The sequence below is a fragment of the Nuphar pumila genome, chromosome 2 (genome assembly GCF_984573655.1).
Source record: "Nuphar pumila chromosome 2, dmNupPumi1.hap1.1, whole genome shotgun sequence".
Taxonomy (NCBI): Eukaryota; Viridiplantae; Streptophyta; class Magnoliopsida; order Nymphaeales; family Nymphaeaceae; genus Nuphar; species Nuphar pumila.
In genome coordinates, this window is record NC_143250.1 from 97,118,110 (window position 1) to 97,138,661 (window position 20,552).

At 38.1% G+C, this 20,552-nt stretch overlaps 2 pseudogenes; one reads left to right on the forward strand and one right to left on the reverse strand.

Annotated features, from left to right (window-relative positions):
* Positions 1-842: 842 nt before the first annotated feature.
* On the reverse strand, positions 843-6,128 carry LOC149846291 (glucan endo-1,3-beta-glucosidase 11 pseudogene; annotated as a pseudogene).
* Positions 6,129-12,541: 6,413 nt separating this feature from the next.
* On the forward strand, positions 12,542-19,262 carry LOC149846292 (phosphoribosylformylglycinamidine cyclo-ligase, chloroplastic-like; annotated as a pseudogene).
* The last annotated feature ends 1,290 nt before the right edge of the window (positions 19,263-20,552 follow it).

Here is a 20,552-nt window from a genome sequence, read left to right on the forward strand (position 1 = left end):
ATATATATATATATATATATATATATATATATATATATATATATATTATCTGTAAACTATTGAGTTGAGCAAAGCTTGACTCATTTAAGCTAAACGAGCTGCTCATCAATTATACGAATCAATCATGAATGAATTTGTGACGAGTTGAATAGAATCGAGTCACGAGTAAGGATGCACACGAGCTGAGTTTGGCATGTTTAAGCTCAGCTCACCCAAGTAAAATGATGTCCAAATTTGGCTCGAGCTTAGCTCGAGCAAGCCTGAACACCGAGCTAAGTCAAGCCTCAACAAGCAAAAAGAGAGAGAGACGGGGGAGGGAAGACATTGAGGGATCTCGTAGAAGTGTGAAGACCGAGCTCGGCTGATCCTCGAAGCTTAATTTAAGCTCGGCTCATTTACGGAATGAACCGAGCCCGAGCTGAGTTTTATCGAGCTAAGCCTAAGTCGGTCCCCAACAGCGGCATCATGAAGATGGGTCATTTTTAAGGACTTTTTTGTCTTTAACTCTGCGCAGCGGAGGGCCTGCCACAGTACAGTAAAGGGGAAGATCGGCTCATGGCAGTACGGCCACTGTAAATGACCGAAATACTCTTAATCTGACAACCTACTCCCTATTGGCCCGGGACACCACACCTTCTCGGAAGTAGCAGTTGGTAGTATGTATCCAAACAAAACCAATTTGGTAAAGCTTTTTTATTTGTATCATAAATGTGCTAATATATATATATATATATATATATATATATATACGAAAATTTTATTTGTACGAAAATTTCTCAATGGGTGGGCCCGCAAGCTCTTGGTTCCTATCGAATCCCGAGTTCTCCTTCGCCATCTACGCCTCAGCTTTCATCGCCCGACGGCGAGCCGAGCCTGGCGGAGTCAAACTCGATAGCATACACTGGCGTCCCGTCAAACTTGAAGAGCCCGTAGTTTTTCTCCGATGTCGGCCCGGGCTTCAAGTTCTCGTTGAACAGGGCAAACACGTACACCTCCAGCCCCACGTCCGGCCGCTTCGGCGTCCCCCTTTGCTCCGCCACGATCCTCATCAGGTTCCCGTTGTACGTTCGGGCATTCTCCAGCGAAGCGCCGGTCTCCTGCAAGTCCCCCTTCGACGGCCACCCCGTCTCCGACACCTTTACCCTCAAATTCCGCTTCCCCTCCGCCTCTAGTGTGGCGTACACGGCGTCGATTTGGGTGAACAACATGTTATCGTAGTGAAGCCTGGTGTCGGGGTCCAAGATTCCAGCGTTCTCTAAAAAAAGGACGTAGTCGAGGGAGATGTGTTTTGGGTCCGACATGTAGGCGAAGAACGGGTAGGCGTTGATCAGGAACGGCGATCCGGTCCGCCCGTGGAACCCTAGCAGAGACCGAACCGGTCCGGCGAGATCTCGCCAGAATCGGCCGCTCGACGACGGGTAGGACGATTCCAGGATGGCGAGTGAGTGCGTCGTTGTCACCTCCACCTTATCCTGCATCCCTAGGGTTTGCAGAGCGGCATAAACGTTCTGCATCAGCGGAACGAGGCACCCGGCCAACGACGAGTCATTTCCGATGAGCACCTCATTCCCGATGGTTATGTAACTGATCCGGCTCGTCGGAACGTACTGCTGGATGTTCTCCTTGACCCAGGCGAGGGTCGTCGCCGGATCTGCCATCTTTCCGACGCACTCGTTCGGGATTGCGACAACGAACTCGACGCAGGTGCCATGGAAGGCACGGAGGACTCTCAGGTCGGAGTCGTAGAGCTTCACCTTCGTAATGTTGATGGATTGGAGCAGCCCCGCCACTCGGTCTGGCGACGGGAGGTTGTTTGCCACCTGCCCGTAGTTGATGCCCACCGTCGGTGATGCGCTCGCCAGAAAAACGACACCTGCACGCAAAGAACCAAACCGAGCAATCCGACCTGGGGGTACATCATCATCAAACAACGGACAATTGAAACATAGCATTTGAGTACAGTTCAAACAAACGTTGGACTTAGAACAGTTGTTACAGAACGAACAGAACCAATGCTCTGTTCTGTTCTTTTTGTTTATTTCGTCCAACCTTGGACAAGCCATCAAACATACCCTAAACCAACTCACTTAGCCATGTGGGTTCATCAATTGTGGATCAAGCAAATTGATCTAGGGATGGCAGTGTAGCGGGGCGGGGCAGGGGACAAGGTCTCCACCCCCACCCCCGCCCCCATCTCAAAATCCTACCCTCCATTGTCGCACGGGATTGAATTTTAACCTCCATCCCCGTTTCTCCTCGGTCCATTGCCATGCCTATAGAAGGATTGAGGACCCGTTTAATATCCTCCATCTCCAATCCAAATAGGGTGAGGCGGGGCTGGATGCAGCCCTGTTTCACCAGTCCACTGTCATCCCTAAATTGATCAATGTAACACTCAAACCAACAAGAGATACCATTTGAGATTAGGGGTGTCAACAGGCTTGATTTACCCATACCCGACCAAAACCAAACCCTATAGGGTCCAGGATTGATAATAAATTACAAGATCCAACTCTGGATGCGAAGGTCCAATTAATACATAAACCCGGGTAGGAATGTCAATGAGTCAAGTTTGGTTCAGACCCAGGTGAAACTAGACTTGGACCAATTTCTTGGGTGTAGTATCGGCTCCAGACCCAAGTCTAATTGGGTCTACTATAAGAGAAACTATACCCGAACCCGATAAGAACTACATGAACCAAACCTAGTAAAATAATATTTTTTTAGCATTTTTATATTAAAAAATTATGGGTCTTAATCGAAACTCGGGTCGGGCTCGGGTCTAGTATAAAATTTCACAAACTATACCCTGGTCTATGTATTAATTGGACCCTCGGGTCCGAAATCGAGTCTTAATTGGGTCTTCTTATTTGTCACCATACTCGAACACTATAGAGTTTGGTCCAAGTCGGGTTCAGGTAAACCCAACCCATTGACACCCCTAAACCTAGGTATAGTTTGTGAAATTTTATACCAAACCTGGACTTGACTCGAGTTCCGATTAAGGCTCACACTTTTTCAATGAAAAAATGATAAAAATATGGTTTTATCGGGTTTGGTTCTCGGAGTTCTTATCGGGTTCAGGTATGTTTTTTTTTTCTATAGTAGACCTGATTAAACTCAAGTCCAGACCCAATACCATACTGGAAAATCTAGTCCAACTTTGGTTCCACCTGAATCCGAACCAAACCCGATCGGTTGCGAGATGTCTTAAAAAGTGTGGCTTCAGGGAAAACGTGAAGAAAAAGACTGCTAGCTTTACATTGACTGCTGCACAGGTGGTGGTGAGAACTTGGCTTATGGTGTTTTCAATACTGCTCAATGTGTTGAAACCTTTACATACAATACAGTCAGTCATTAGTTGTCACATCGTTGACATGACACCCTAATAAGAGGACCTTTTTAAAAGAAGAAATAAGCCAACTGTTTGTTGCACTCACATGCATGTGCTCCTACATATATGCTTGCCATTTTTATTTCTTAAAAAATGAAATACAGCCAAAGACTCTTTTGCTTTTTCATTAAAGAGATTAGGGCCTGTTTGGAAAGCAGGAATTTGGGAAGGAACAGGAACAGGAACGAATCACAATAGTTACAAAGAATCAAGGTTTTCAATTCTTACATTTTAGTTTGTTTAGAAAAAATAAATAAATTAATAGAATCATGAAAAATAAAAAGAAATCCACAACAATCAATTCCTTCACATGGAGATTTATAATTGCCAAATCCAGTTTGAGAAGGATTATGGTTGCTTTTGAAACTTTCAATTATGAAATTTCTTCCAAACAAAGATAATTCTTCTCAAATCCTTCATGTCTTTTGAATTCCTTATATCAGGTAAGCCCACAAAGTTTTACATCATAAAATGAAAGATTACTCAAGCTCCATAAATTGCAATAATAGGATGCATCTTTTGGTCCACTGCCTATTGGACCAATCGACATTAGCAGTAGATTGATGTGGCTTGTTGGGGCACATATGCTGTCCATTAGTCCAGTATAATGCAATTATGCAAATGACACTAAGATGAGATGTACATTGGTAGAAATAATTAGTGGTGCAAACTGAACCTATTGTGGCTAGAGTCAGTGTGACAAATATCGCGAGATTTATGAAAAATCTCGCGATAATATCACAAAAAATTGCTTGAAAGTTTAAAACGGCAATTTCTCATGAGATTTTCAAAATATCACGAGATTTATGAAAAAACATAAATACTGCGATTTAAACATGATATTTATGTTTTAAACGGCTGTTTATCATGAAAAAATTGAATATTTTTATTTTTAAATAAATTATATTAATATTTTCTTATAAAAAATAATTTTTATATTTTTTAATTATTTTTTTATTGCCAAGATTTTGCCAAAAAAATGCAAGATTTATGAAATTTTTTCAATTTCTAAATTGCCCATAAAAACTTTTGTCGCTATGGCTAGAGCTAGAGATGTGGCAGGTTGAAATGGATCATGTGGTTATTACGGGACCTGCTCAACCATACAAGGAATTAATTCTCAACTGTCTTGATTAATGCAATCCTGACTATATCCTGACCTAGACAATTAAAAAACCACTTTAATTCAGAAAAGAAGAAGAAAGTGAAAAAAGGGTTTCTTGGCTGCCTAATTATCTGCCTGCAAGGGCTCCCCTCATCTTTAAGGGCCACTTGCAAACTTCATCAAGCTGAAGAGATGTCATGAGTTCAAAACCCAAGGGCGTTCATTTCCCGTGGACAAAGCTGGGTGTACATTCTAGCAGACAAAGAAGGGGATGAGAATTTGACACCAATGAGCTCGTGATTAAGTGCAATGTTTTTTTTTTTAATTATTCATAAAATATTACATAATTATCAACTAGATCTAAGCATATCCAAGATCAACCAATGTACATCCATGGGTAGATGGCACATTGGTGATCCTTCAAAAATGTATGCATTGTTCATCCTTCAAGCTTGAAATGGATGGGCACTAAAGTATCAATAAATGAAACCAGGAGGAAGGGTGTTCTAGTAACAGCCACACTGAGGACAATGTTGAACATAAAAATGAAAGAAGGTGCACAAGAACAGACAGGTGACAGCAATTAAAATGTTCATATGGAACCAATCACTGTCAGCAAAAATTAACTTGAGGTGTAGAGAGAGAGAGAGAGAGATTATTGGATGTGAGAGGGCATTTCAACAGTATGATGCCCAAAAAAATTAAAGTTGCAAGTAGGAATTGCTGGTTGGAAGTTTGGCCGATTCAATTAAAATGATGCCAAGAAAGCCATTCAGTCTCAGAAGCTTGTACTACGGTACTCCCAACTTCCTTGAAGTAAATGCTGATCATTTGCATGACAGTACCTAGAATATTTAGAAATTACTGAAAGATAGGTCTCTTTACAGCTATCATTTCCATCATTTGTTTTTACTGAAATCTTGCCAGTTTAAGAAAAATGATAAAAAACATGTAAAGTTTTGAAAATATATATATATATAATTTCAATAATGTCAAGAAATGCACAATTTTTGAACAATTCATGATAATATCGGGATTGTCCAAACATGTAAAAAACTTTTGAAAATTTTGCTAGATTTCCAAAATCTCAGCTATATTTGTGACACGAATTTGTCCTGAGTTCACTATCCAGATCCAGTGGTACCAAATCAACTGGCGTCCTCTTTTACTTTTTAGTACAAGGAAATAAGGGGTCCTGGATCCAGCTAAGAAGGTCCACATTGATTGGACTTATTTACACATGCAGCAAAACTAATCGGCCCCACAACACGAAACACTATGGGCCTCTTTTAGGTAGTGAAAGATTCCTCTATACAATTCTGTCAGCTTTCCCCAACCCAAACCAACCTTGTGGTCTCAACTCTGAATGAGCTCTTTGTGGCAGTATCAATTTTTGCCAGTTCTCAATGATAGAGAAAGTTAAGACTATTAGCAATAAACTTGTTTGATTTTTCTGGGTCTTTCATAAATGATGACTAGAATCAGGAAACTCCCAAGTTATTATTATATTTTTTGGATAATCTAAGAGAAAAGCCCCTCATCACTGACCCTCTCACATTGGCTGGCCTTCTGTTGGTAAGACCCTTGAGGTTCTCCCTGCCCATTGGAAAGTACACTCAACTTGGACATTGCGGCAAGGGATGCCACCCGCGGGTTTTGAACTTGTGACATCCTCACAACTTGGTGACATTCACAAGTCACCCCTACCAGATGAGTGGAGCCTTTGTGGGCAACTCCCAAGTTATTTTTACTCACTAGAGTTCATTACTATTCTTTGAATGGATCCTAGGTAGCTGTTTTAAATGCCAAAATATCGCATTTTTTTTGCTAAAATCGTAAATAGTGTGTTTACATTTTTATCAGCTATTTTTATTAAAAATGGGTGAAATCTTTTTATGCACTCTTATTTGTTTTAGATATATTTTTTTTATTTTTAATGAACTTATTTTTTCCAATAAAAAGATAAAAAATATTAATACTTTCAAATTCTCATGAGATTGCATGAGAGTCCATTCGGGATCATAAAGTAGACTTAATATGACAATCCACGAAAACTCGTTTAGCATATTGGGTAAAAGCGTAAACAATGGGTGCTCTGTTAGGCTCGACTTAGCTTGCATAAGCTCATTAAGAGAAAAAAAGTGCACTTATTATGTTAAAGTACCCAAGTTGATTGAGTTACGCGTAGGGGTGCACACGAGCCCAGCTTAGGCTGGCTCGGCTGGGCTCGTTTAAAAAATTAGTTGTTCAAGTTTGGCTAGCCCTCAAATCAAGCTGAAACAACTTAATTTTGTCCTAAGCTAGTTACATGCATGTAGCGGAGAGGCTTTTGGTTCAATTATTAGCATTATATGTAATAAGAATATGTTAATAATTTATTTATTTAAAAAACTCAGCTTGAAAATAAGATTCGGAACGAGGAGATACTTAAGAAGGTAGGTGTTGCACCCATTGAAAATAAGATGAGAGAGCATCGTTTACGGTGGTTTGGACATATTCGGCGAAGGCCTAATGATGCTCCAGTTAGAAGGATGGAGAAATGGGAAAATATATTAGTTAAAAGAGGTCAGGGTAGGCCTAGGAAGACATGGATGAAGGTGATAGGAAAGGATATGAATACTTTGAACCTCACCGAGGACATTGCATTGGATAAAAATGATTGGAGGAGAAGGATTCATGTGGATGACCTAGAATGATTTTCTTTTTTGGTTCATATCGCCGACCCCAATTGTTTTGGGATGAAGGCGTAGTTGTTGTTGTAAAAAACTCAGCTTGAACTCTGCTCATTTGGCTCGCAAATTGGTTGTTGTTTGCAGCCTGATTAGTGATTACCCCGACGTCGGGAAACATACCAAGACGAAGACAATGCTTCGGCTTCTGACATGCATGTAAGGAAACATGCAGCTTTGCAGGGGTTGCCGATGAGGGGTCGATGGGTGTGATTGTCAGGGTTGGTAAGGGTATGTTTGGTGGCTTATCCAATATTGGACAGAACAATCGAACATAATAGACAGAACCCATGTTCTGTAACAACTGAAATACATCCAACATTAGCTGCAATTGGACATGAAGTTGTGTTTCTTGCGACTAATATTTGGTTTTTATGTTACGCAAACAACTTGAACACATATGGATAATGCGTCAGATAACTTCATTTTGGATTGTACGACTTCGCCCAAACATGCGTGTATTTTAACATGTTTATTATGGATTTTAACTTCGGATATGGATTTCAGATTAGATCTAAAAACTAAAAAATATTTAAAATTTGAGAAAAATAAGAATTGATATTTTATTAATATATAAATGCTTTAATCAAAGTCGTATTGGATCTAATTACGAACATTTATCAAAAAGTTATGGATTCTAGCCTCAAATATGGATCAAAAACTAGATCCAAGTACAAAAAAATGTTTAAATTTTGGTAATTTGAGAAAAAAAATAAAATTTTATATTTTTTTATATACAAAAATTCAAAAACCATAAATAAATCATAAAATCCTAAAATATAAATAAATAAATAATAAACCAAAGAAATAATCGAATCCCTAATCAAAGAAAAAAAACCAAAATCAATGACAATCAAAGAAAACCCCCTAATCAATAAAAATCAAAGTGAAATACCCTAAATATTTAAAAAAACTAAGAAGATCAAAGAAAAATCAAAGCCCTATTCAAAGAATATCAAAGAAAAATCAAAGAAAAAATTATAATTATTAAAAAAAACACTAAGAAGATCATAGAAAAAAATCAAAGTCCTAATCAAAGAAAAAATTAAAGCCCCAACAAAAATAAAATAAAATAAAAACACTCTAATCAATGACAATCAAAGAAAAAAACCTAATCAATAAAAATCAAAAGAAAACCCCTAATAAAAGAAAATCAAGAACCCTAATTAAAGAAAAAACATATCTCTAATCAAAGAAAAAAAAGACCAAAGAAAAATCAAAGCCCTAATAAAAAAAACGTAAAAAAGAAGAAGAAGGAAAACAAAAGGAACAAAGAAGAGAAAAAGGAAGAAAAGAGAAAAGGAGAGAGGAATGAAGAGAAGGAAAGAAGAAAAGGGAGAGTTATAGAGAGAGCTCACCTCCGACCTTGTTGGCACCCACTGCACAGAGGAAGAGAGAGAGAGAAGAATGAGAAGGTTAGGAGACCCCTACACTGATTTTTTTTAATGTATGTCCTCCCCATTCTGTTCTCGGCATAACAGGAGGGGTGATAGAACGATGAAACATTGTTCCAAAGATGTGGCAAATGCACGTTTTGTGCATCCACCGCATCTATTGTTTGGTGGTCCCACATTGAGAACGAAACGCCAAACAAGCCCTAAACGACCCGAACAAGTCAAGCTTGGTTGTTTGGGCTCGCCTCTTTAAGGGTACACTCTTGCTCAGGCTCAGCTCATGAGCTTGTCACGAGTCGAGCTTGTTATGTGCTTACTCTTTTATGAAAAAAATGACTTTTAAGTGTTTTTTAAAGTTTGTTAATATATATATATATATATATATATATATATATATGCATAATACTTATATAAAACTTATATAATATGTATATAATATTATAATATATAGATAAATTATATGTAAAACAAGCCCATATAGGCCTAGTCGAGCTTGTCATTTTTTAGCATTTACCTAAACAAGCTGACTCGTAGTTGTGCTTGCAGAGCTTCTCAAGAACAGAGCAGAGCCAAACAGCGAGTTGCTCTTCTTGATTCCCCAACCCTAGACTGATTGGTGATCTCACAAGTTGAAGGGATGTCATGAGTTCAATGCTCAAATGCATGTCTATGCAAGGACGAAGGTGGGTGTACTCTTTTGTAGGTCTAGACAATGGGTTGGGCAGGTAGGTGGCCTGTGGCCCGGCTCTAATGGGTCGGGTGGGTAGGTGGCCTGTGGCCCAGCTCTAAAGGGTCGGGCTTTCAAGTTCTTGAAAGAATATATATATATATATATATATATATATATATATATATATATATATATATATATATGTATATTGTGTGAGAGAAAGAGAAATGGCCATAATAATATCCACTATTAGTGGACCCATTTTTGTCGTTGATCTGGTGAGGATCAACGATTATTTTTTTTTCATCAAATGACGCTTTGACATGTATGATCTTCTAGAACCTATATATGTGGCCCTTGCCTTTCTCTAAACCTTATGAGAGAAAGACTGATTTCTCTTGATGATGATGGGGAGCCTGAAGAGAATACCACTATATAAGGTTTGGGGACCATAACCTAATTGTAACTACCTAGGGTTTATTTTTAATTCAGCCCATCATAGAATTGAAAATTGATAGAAAAGGGCATAAGAGGTCTCTTCACGTAATAACACCATACCATATAAGATATCACATGGCCCAACCGAATTAGATTACATAAAAAGGGCATAAACGATAGAAAACATATAATGTGTGACTTATCATATGTAGGCTTATGCAATTTTTCTCAATAATCTCCCACTTGGGCCACATATGTAACCTTATAATCACACATTATAACCTTATGAGCTAAAAAACACTATCTTATCAATTGATATCTCTACCAATCCGGTTCATTGATCACGTCAACATAGATTCAAAGGAGTTTTCATTATAAATAACTTAATTGGACCCATCAATGATCACGTATATTGACATAACCAAATGACATAGATCAAGTATGAATGTGAAGCATAAAAATTACATGTAATGTGATCAAACATGCCTATTTCCAACTAGTCCTTAAACTTTAGTGATATCACAACATATGAGTATAAAATGAAACCAAAACTTTAACTTTATTTTGATGTGATAAAATGAAACTTTATTATATCATAGAACATCTAAATGCAAACTTCCACTAAATCAGCATATCATTAAATGATAAAACACTCATTCGAGCAGTATGCATGTGAAAGACCTTTGGTGGCAAACCTTTGGTAAGCGGATCCACAATCATGGAGTTTGTGTCAATATGTTCTATAGATATCTTATCATTTTGCACTCTTTCTTTAACAAGTAACTTGATGTCAATATGTTTTGGCTTCGATGAGCTCCTGTTGTTGTTGGAATATAGCATTGTCAAATTATTATCATAAAATAACTTTAATTGTCTCTCAACACTATCCAAAATTCGCAGCCCTATGACAAAATTATGCAATCATATTCCATAATAGGATGCCTCATAAAAGGCTACAAACTTTGTTGTCATAGTGAAAAAAGCATGGAGTGTCTGCTTGGCACTCCTCCAAGAAATAGCTTCCCACGATCAATAGAAAAATATAATCTGACGTGGATCCGCGACTGTCATGGCATCCAACAAAGTCAGAATCAGAATACCCAATGATCTCTAACTAATTTGAGTTCCTGTACGTGAACATGTAACCTTTTGTTCTTCGTAAATACTGCATAACTCGTTTAACTTCTTTCCAATGATTCATATCTTTGTTACTAAGATATCTACTTAACATCCCAATAATGTACGCTAAATTCGGACACATACACACTTGAACAAACATAAGGCTCTTCACAACAGATGTATAGAGAATCTTTTTCATATCCTTAATTTCATATTGGTGTTTGGGGCATTGAGCGAGACTAAACTTGTCTCATTTAGCAATAGAAGTATCACATGTTTTACAATCCTTCATGTCATATCTATCTAGAATCCTTTTGATATAACTCTTTTGCGATAATCCAAGAATACCTCGAGAACGGTCTCGATCCCGTCTGGTAGACCAAGAAAAGGATAAAGCCCTTTCTGTCATCTGAACGGTGGGTCTGGATGGTGTCTTTCTCCCGTTCTTTTGATGGAGTAAGGGTTGATCGACCCTTTCCCGTCTGGTCGACCCAAAGGGGAAGGGCTTGTCGGTCCTTCCCATCCTACTCGTTGAAAAGGGAAGGGTCTTTCAGCCCTTCCCTTTCGGTCTTCTGAAAAGGGGAAGAGCCCCCCCCCCCCTCGCCTGTCGACAATGATCTGGCAAACAAAAGAGGGAGGGCTAATCGGCCCTCCCGCACGTCTACAAAAGCCTAAGGGAAGGACCGATCAGCCCTCCTTGCATTCGGGCAAAATTGAATGGCGTAAGAAAAGAAAAAAAATGGATTGGCTCTCCTTCGCTTGTGCCCCAAAACCGATCATGATATATTGTCTCCATCAATAATATATATATATATATTGAAATTGAACATCTCACCGATTCATCGGGAACAAGTTGCTTTGATACCAATTATTGAATGTTAAATCTACCAAAAAACTAAAAGGACGCTAAATCATTGAAAGCAAGACTGAAACCAAATCTTAATGAGAAAGAGTACATGAATCCAGGTGCTCCAGCATATCTTTGACATGTATGATCTTCCAAAACCTGTATACGTAGCCTTTGCCTTTCTCTAAACTTTATGAGAGAGAGACTGATTTCGCTTGATGATGACGATGAGGAGCCTGAAGAGAAGGCCACTATATAAAGTTTTGGAACCATAACCTAATTATAACCACTTATGAGTTTATTTTCAATTCAGTCCATCATAAAATTAAAAATTAACAAAAAAGAACATAAGAGTCTCTTCACATAATAACACAATACTATATAAGATATCACATGGCTCAACCGAATTAGATCACATAAAAATAACCTAAATGATAGACAGTATATAACGTGTGACTTATCATATGTAGGCTCACACAATACCGATGCAGGAGTCCGACCAGCTCAAGGAAGAAATCTGACAACAGGGAGATCGAGAGCTTCTCGATGGAACATAAGCAACCAGAAAGGTGCAACATTGTCCGCCTATTAAGATCAGTTCAGAATGATGACGGAAGTACCCTCCACCCTACGAAGAGTGTCACCACAAAGATGCTCCGGGATGGAGTGATAGAATGGCTTAGGCGGGAAGCGAGAGGAGGAGGGAACGTCACCACGAAAATGCTCAAGGAGTGATAGGGTGTCATAGGCTGGAAGTGAGAGAAGGGAACGTCACCATGAAAAATGCTTCAGGAGGGAGTGATAGGACTTCTTAGGCTAGAAGTGAGAGGAGAAAGGAGACAACAATGACGAGGAGGCAGGGAGACGAGTGGATGTCGGCGACGCTTCATCCTTTGCAAGATCTCAGTTCCCTCGACCTAGTTAATGGTCTTGTAATATCCACAACAGTAATCCAACCACCTATATGCCAGTGGAATTCAAACTTCCCATACATGTTGACCGGCACTAACTGCTCCGCCCCCTGTTTGTGAGCTAGTTAGATGTTGAAGATGCTTGGCCTCAAGGAACGTAACACTTTGTTATTTGGGTGGTTACGGGTACACCCTGATTGACTGCATACACGGGTTTACCCTAGCTGGGGTTTTCAATATCAAACGTCAAAATCCAGTCAAGCCGTCGCTGTACATTATATATATAAGGACCGAAACAGGCTCAGATTAGGTAATCTGACTTGAAACCTGGTCCTGAATCCAATATCACTAACTATATCCGATTGAATTGGATTTAATTGCACATGTATCTGAACCAAGTCGTTTAAATCAATGTCTCTTTTCTTCTCATATGTTGATATATCCATTCTCATGTTTAGTCACATGGTAAGGAATATCATGTTATTTTTTAAGAACCACGAGACTTTTGAGTTTTTTTGGTGACCAGTTTGATTAATATATCACAGTATTTGAAATGATCACGATATTAACTTTTTAATGAATATATTCTCATATCATGGATCAGTATTCTGCGATTCTCCTAAATACCTTGTTGGACCACAATTCAGGAGATAGACCTGAACCCGAGTCTAATCAGGTCCATTATAAGAGAAACCATACCAGATTCGATAAAAACTACGTGAACCAAACCTGAAACATACCCAGTAAAATAATATTTTTTTAGCATTTTTACATTAAAAAATTATGGGTCTTAATAAGAACTCAGGTCGACCCGGGTCTGGTATAAATTTTCACAAACTATACCCGGATCCATGTATTAATTGAAACTTCTAGTCCGGACCCATGTCTTAACTAGGTCTTATGACCCTATAGGGTTTGACCCGGGTTGGGTCTGGGTAAACCCAACCCATTGACACGCCTACTAAATACTACTACTAGACCAACAAAGCCCCGAGTGACGAACATAGAGCTAACTATTCTCTCCATAATTTGTTAGCACTTAGCACGAGAGGTGCAACGAGCTGGGGTTGGGTTAGGGTTCAGGTAGAATATTATCATACCTATTTTTGAATCAAGTCTTAACATTAGACCTGAAGGTCATCGTCATCGTCGTCGTCCCCACTCACTCATTTTTCGGCCATGAGCAGCAGAGCCATCGGAGCGTCGACCGACCTCTTCAGCGGAGCCCAAGGGGGCAAGCCATCGTCGGGAAGAGGAGGGAGGCTGACGGCGAGGAGCAGGTTTTCCCTGTCGGGGCTTATTCGTTGGAGAAGGGCTAGGGTTTCACGGTCATCCCCCTCCTGTTATCGTGCAAAATTTTTCCTTGAGCGGGATCCTTTCGCATTTCAAACATTTCTCTTTATGAAAATGAAAATTAACTCGCCTTCATTTTTTAAAAAAATGGGGAATAGGGACTCGATCATCGGTACGAAGTTCAACCGTTCCTGTCCCCTTTACCAAGGGTAATCGAACCAAGGATCAAATCAATGCCTTTTGCTTTGCCTAAATTTGACTAAGAAATTATTTTAGAATCCTAAATGCACATTGAATCATGCTTGTGTTATGAACTTTGAAAATGATGGTTTGAAATGTGATGCATGCTTTAAAATTATTTTTATTTTAAAAATATTTAGAAAATGCTTCAAAATTATAATTTCAAATAAATTTCGAAATTGAATTTGAAAATACACTTTGAAAAGTGTTTTGAAGTAACTTTAGAAATTTATTTCAAATACAATTTATTTCAAATAAAATTTGAAATGGAAATTGAAATAAGAATTGATTTTGGATTTGAAATTAGAATTGATATTGAAATTGAAATTTGAATTTGGAATTTGAAATTTGAAATTTGAAATTTGAAAATTGTGTTTAGATTTTGAAATTGAAATCTAACTTTGAAATTGGGAGTGAATTTGGAAATTGAAACTTAGAATTGAAATTAGAAATTGAAATTGAAATTAAAATTAAAATTGGAATTTAGAAATTGAAATTTTGGAATTTAAAAGTAAACTTTGAAATTGGATTTTGAAATTGAAATTAGAATTTGAGATTGAAATTGAATTGAAATTCAAGATTTTGAAATTGAAAATAAATTTCGAAATTCAAAATAATTAAATTCAACTTGGAAAACATCTTAAAATGTTTTGAAAATATTTTGAATTTAGGAATATTTTAAATTTTGAATCTCCACCGGTGAGGAAGGGAATCCGAGGAAGGTGAAGGAGAAGAGGAAGGAGGGAGAAAGAGAGGGAAAGAGGGGAAAAGGAAGAAAGGAGAAACATTAGAGGAAAAGGAGGGAAAGGGGAAGGGAAGAAGAGGGAAAGAGGGAGAATCTGATTTTCCCCTCTTTTTGAAAAATGATCGATCGCGCCTCCCCCCCCCTCTCCTCTCCTTTACTTGAGCTTATAAAGGAGAGGGAGGTTTTCAAAAATTTCAGAAATGCCCCTACTAAATTTTGAAAATTTTAAAAGAGGGCTTTATTTGTGAGAATTTTCAAAAACCTTCTTTTATTTGACCTAAAGTTTTTTTTTTTTGAAATTTTGCTTTTTTTTCTCTCTTTTTCTTTATTTTTAGAAATAAAATCTAAAATGCAAATGCTTTAGGAAATGAGATCCAGATGAAATTTTGAAAGATTTTACAAAATATTGAATTTAGAATTTGAGGATTTTGCAAAGGAGAGTTTTTGAAATAGAAGAATTGATTTAAAATTTGAATTTTAAAAATGGGTTTCGATCGAAATATCGAGTTTGGATCTCAAACCGAGAGAAAATGAGAGGAATGGATCCAAATGAATATTGGATCTGAATGAAAATGCCTGAGCCATACGAAAAATTGGTTTTGAATTTTTAAATTTAGATTCAAAACAGAGGATCCAGACTCAGAATTGAATTTGGATGTTAGATCTGGATCCGAGGTTGGATCAAGTATAAAAAAAACAAAATTGAATTTCGGATCTTCATCAAAGAAGAATAATTTTTCCTTCTAAATGGCTCAAAAGGTGGTGGGTGCTAAGGAAAAAGAAGAAATTTTTAAAATTTTAAAATTTTAAAAAATTTGGGGATGTTTACACCTCCTCCTTGGCGGTGATGTAGGATCGCCAAGATGGCCCCCGGCATAGATGGCTTCGGCGGTCTCTTCCCCTGGGGTACCCCTCTTTCTCTCTCTTGGATAGTGACTTTATGATCTTTTCGAAGGTGAAAGCTTTTGTTAAGTGGGATTATTGAGAAATGAGGAAAACGGGAATTGGGATTGTTGGGCGATATTGCAAAGTGTTCTTTTTTGTTTTTGTGTGTGGTTTCCGGTGGTGGTCGGGTGGGTTTTCTCTGTTTCTTGTGTCGATTGTTAAGGTGAAATTTAGTGGGGAAATTAGTCTGAGAGCATTACCGTTGCATGGTTATATTGAAGATTAAAGCTTTTCTTAAATGGGCCATTCTTGAATTATTCAACTTGTACGCCTTAAGCTGATCCTCCTAGCCAGCTGCGCTTACATTTCTGGGTGAGTATATGAGGAGATTTTACTTTTTATAATTTTTCTAAGAATGTTGGTCTTCTCATTGAGCAGGTGATTCCTACATTGTAGCTGGTGCTGATGGTGTTGGAACCCAGTTGAAGCTGACATTTGAAACCGGCATCCATGAGATTATAGGCATTGACCTGGTACTGCTCTGTTTCAGACTTTGCATTCTTGATTTTGATTCATCCTCGTTGACTTGATAGTGTAATTCATCAGGTGGCTATGAGTGTCAATGACATTGTTACTTCCGGGAGAAGCCGTTGTTCTTCCTTGATTACTATGGTACAAGTCATCTCGATGTTGATGTTGCTGAAAGGGTATGCTATCATTTTTCTTGCTGCATATGGTATATCCTAGTTAATGCGTAGTTGTTAACAATTATTAGTTCTTTATTTAGGTGATCAAAGGAATCGTTAATGGTTGTCAACAAAGCGACTGTGCTCTCCTTGGTGGGGAGGTATTCATGCAACTACAAAATGCTCATTTTTTCTTTTAATAATTTTCAAATGCTTCTCACTCAAGTCTTGCTTCTTTTTGGGTATTTGTGGCCATATGTAAAATGCAATCCTTTTGATCACTTTCATATTCTTTTCCATCTAAGCTGTTAGTTTTTTTTTTCATTTCCCCCCTTTGATAAGTGGTTCCTTTTGAAGAAGCGAATTATGTGAACAACCATTTGATTGTTAGTCTAAGATTCCAGCTTGCATGTGTTTTGTGATTCTTATGATTATTAATTTCACATGCAGACAGCAGAAATGTTTGGTTTTTATGCAAATGGAGAGTACGATTTGGTTGGCTTTGCTGTTGGCATTGTTAAAAAGGATTCAGTCATTGATGGAAAAGATATTGTTGAGGGAGATGTTCTCATTGGCCTTCCTTCTAGCGGGGTCCATTCTAATGGGTTTTCTCTTGTCAGAAGGTAAATCAAAATTTATTGAAAATTTAATTGTCATATTTTGGTTGAATCTGCATTTGAGAAAACATGCAGGTGTAATAGTTGTGGTCACCTTTTGTTCTGGATGTATGGCTTTTCAGTTATACTATTTAATCAGTAGTTTTGCCATGAGTTTTCCAGGGTTCTGGCTCAAAGTGGTGCTTCGTTGAAGGACCCGCTACCAAATAATAATGGGAAGTCAGTTACTTTGGGAGAGGCTTTAATAGCTCCGACTGTCATCTATGTCAAGCAGGTACTCTTGGGATCATGTTATCATTTATGACAGCAGTAGTGATTGAAATTATAGCAGTTAGAAATGTATCACCTTTTTTTTGTCTTAGGTACTCGATATTGTCAGTAAAGGAGGAGTAAAAAGAATTAGCACACATCACTGGAGGAGGATTTACGGATAATATACCTCGAATCTTTTCAGAAGGCCTAGGGGCAATTATTTACACTGATTCTTGGGAGGTACCAGCTATTTTCAAATGGATTCAAGAGGTAATTTGCTGAAATCGGATCCATTTTTTATTGTTATAGATACCAAGGTTATGGATATCTTTTGTAGACATTGAAGTAGGAAATCAGCTCACTGTAGTGTCCTGTCTTTTCTATACATTTATCTTTTTTATGCGTATATAAACTTGGCCCCCCATGAATTCTACTTCCATAAAGTTGGACCTTCTGAGTTTAATTAGGAATAGTGATATTTGAACTAGAATGCACTCAAGCCTGAAGGGGTTAGTGGATTTATTATAATCTTTTTTTTTTAAGTTAGACAAGAAGGATTAAGTAATGATGAGTCACCATCCAAAATGCATTAATGGAGTTATTCCGACTTAATACTCTATAAATAATTGAGGATTCCCATATTTTTCAACTTAGAATGTTTTAAAATGGTCTGGGGCTCTTTGGTTGGGAGAAACAAGAATTGTTTCATTTTTGTTTTGGCACATGGTGTCCAAGAATTTCACTAAATGTCTACATGTTATTTTTGTGAAATGTGGTTTTGCATTTCTTGTAATTCACAAAATAACATTCTCCATTCAGTGAATGGGCTTTCCAGTCCATGAATGAAGTATGCCGTTAGTGGAAGATAAATTAAACTAGGCACAAGGTCAAACAGGTTTTCCAATGTTTAGTATATTTAATATACTATATTAAATGCACAAATATTCCTCACTTCTTGGTTTTCATGTGATTAACTAAATGATGTAGTGGATTCCTGTTCATGGATGTCTTCGTTTCCCTCCAATCATTTTTGCGACTATGTCAACCATCCCAGCCAGCAGAGATTGGTCTTCAAGCTAGTGCCACATGGAAAACACATACATGGAAATTGATGTCCCTGCCTCTGTAGGTTTTGTCTCAAGAGGCTTTTCTATGGAGATTGGCCAACCAGCCATGTGATCAAGATGGCGTTAGGAGAGTTACCCTGGTTCCAGATCATTTTCTCAGGCCACTGCTCCACATTAAAATCTGATGTCTATTATTTAAGTACTGACCTATTTCTCACATAGGTTGAGTAGGTTTGCTCCACATTAAAATCTGATGTTTAGCCTGTATCTTGATGGAATTTGTATAAGACATTGCCAAGTCTACTAGATTGAAGGCTCTCCCCTTTTTCTCTTTTTACTTTTTCTGATGTGTTGGCTCCATCATTTCAGTAGAAAAAGCTGCAGGTGTTTTACATATAGTTTGCAGTTCTGAAATGTAAACTGTTGGCATTATTCCGTTAAAGTTTTGTTTCTCTATTGCCATTTTTTGTCGTTGAATTTCAATATCAGTCTCCGCCATGCGAGAAGCGTCTGAGCTATAGGTTCAAGTTTTCTCTGACTCGAAAAATTCCATAAGTTTTACCTCATTAAGTGTCAGTGCTTCCTCTTTGTTTGTGTTGTTTCATATTATGCTTTGGTCTTCAACATTGCTTGAGCCTTGAAATTTGATTTTTTCAGAAAGGAAGAATTGAAGAGGAGGAAATGCGTAGAACCTTCAATATGGGTATTGGAATGGTACTTGTTGTCAGCCCAGAGGCATCCAGCAGAATTCTTGATGATGAACATGGTCCGTGTGTGCCCCGCCTTATTGGTAAGGTTACAAAAGGTGAAAGGGTGACCTATAAATGAAATCATGATCAGTTGACGACATAAACTAAGAGTTTGTGGTAAAGGTTGCGGCTGTTGTGTCATTCTATAATATGAGCAGAACAGAGTTTTACATTTATTTACATGAAAGGAACGTTGCTTCATATGAGAATTGCACCTTACACCTGTCTGTGTGTGTGTGTGTGTTCGCGCATTTGTGTGTGCGTGTGCTCCGACGTGCACATATGCAAACAGTTGCTTGATGTAGAGCAGTGGCCTGCTTGCACTTCGCCAAAAGTGATTTTACTTTAACCAACGGGGGCTCCGCTTGTCTGGCAGGAGCAGTTAGTGCACGTCACTTTGTGTTGGGACGTTGCAAGTTCCAACCCCAAATGGTATGGTTGTATAACTGATTGGGGTCTGCCTAACCCCAGCTTTCTCTGTGGAAATAAAGAAGAAAAGAAAGAAAAAAATGTGATTTTATTTTTAAAATTACTTGTTTTTCTGTTTAAACAAAAACAAGTCTCAAGAAGTTTACATGGAGAATGGGTCGAGTGTATTGGATAATAAGGGATCTAATATAGTCGTTCGTACTTTATGGAAGAAAAATGATTGCTTGTAGATTGTTTAGACGGTTCACTGTATATTGAGGCGGGTAGTAGTTTTTCTCTGCATAATGCTGGAACTTGTGTGAACCGCATTGCTTGTGGAGAAGCCATCATATCTTGTGACATGTGATGCTGCACATTGGCCGTCCAACCCATTGCTTCTGGACGGCTAGGATCATATGGACAACTGGTTAAAACGTGGATGGTTATGATCATCATATGAAGCGCATGCATCATAGGTCATAGGATGTTTTGGTTCGTTTCTGGAACAAACTGTTCAAAAGTATGTCTTACAGATGAACTGACAATGTGGACTCTTTCTAGCTGCACGTCCCATGCTTTTCATAAGAATTACTGAGTGAGAATTTTTCAAGAAGTTTTTTCACTTCCAAATGTGGCCCGTTGGATTAGGGTACTTTTGGAAGTGAGAAAATAGTAGGAAAAGTGAAAGTAGGAAAGAAAATAGTACATCTTTTTCAACTGTTCCAAACAGAGAATTTGAAAAGTTTTTCTAAAAAGTGTGATTTTTGATAGAAAAAATTCCTCCACCCCACCCCCCAGGTGGAGGAATTTTTCCTATCAATTTTTTTTTGCATTAGGGCTCTGCCTAAGATGAAACCGTGTATCAAACCTAAGGAACGTTGGAATCCAACCGTAGCCTAGTTGTTGGTGGTCCGGCAGTGAGTTGGGTGGAGAAAATGGACGGGAAGTGCGGTGAATATCATTGATAAACCATCCTCAGCTTAGCCTTCCCATCCCATCCCAT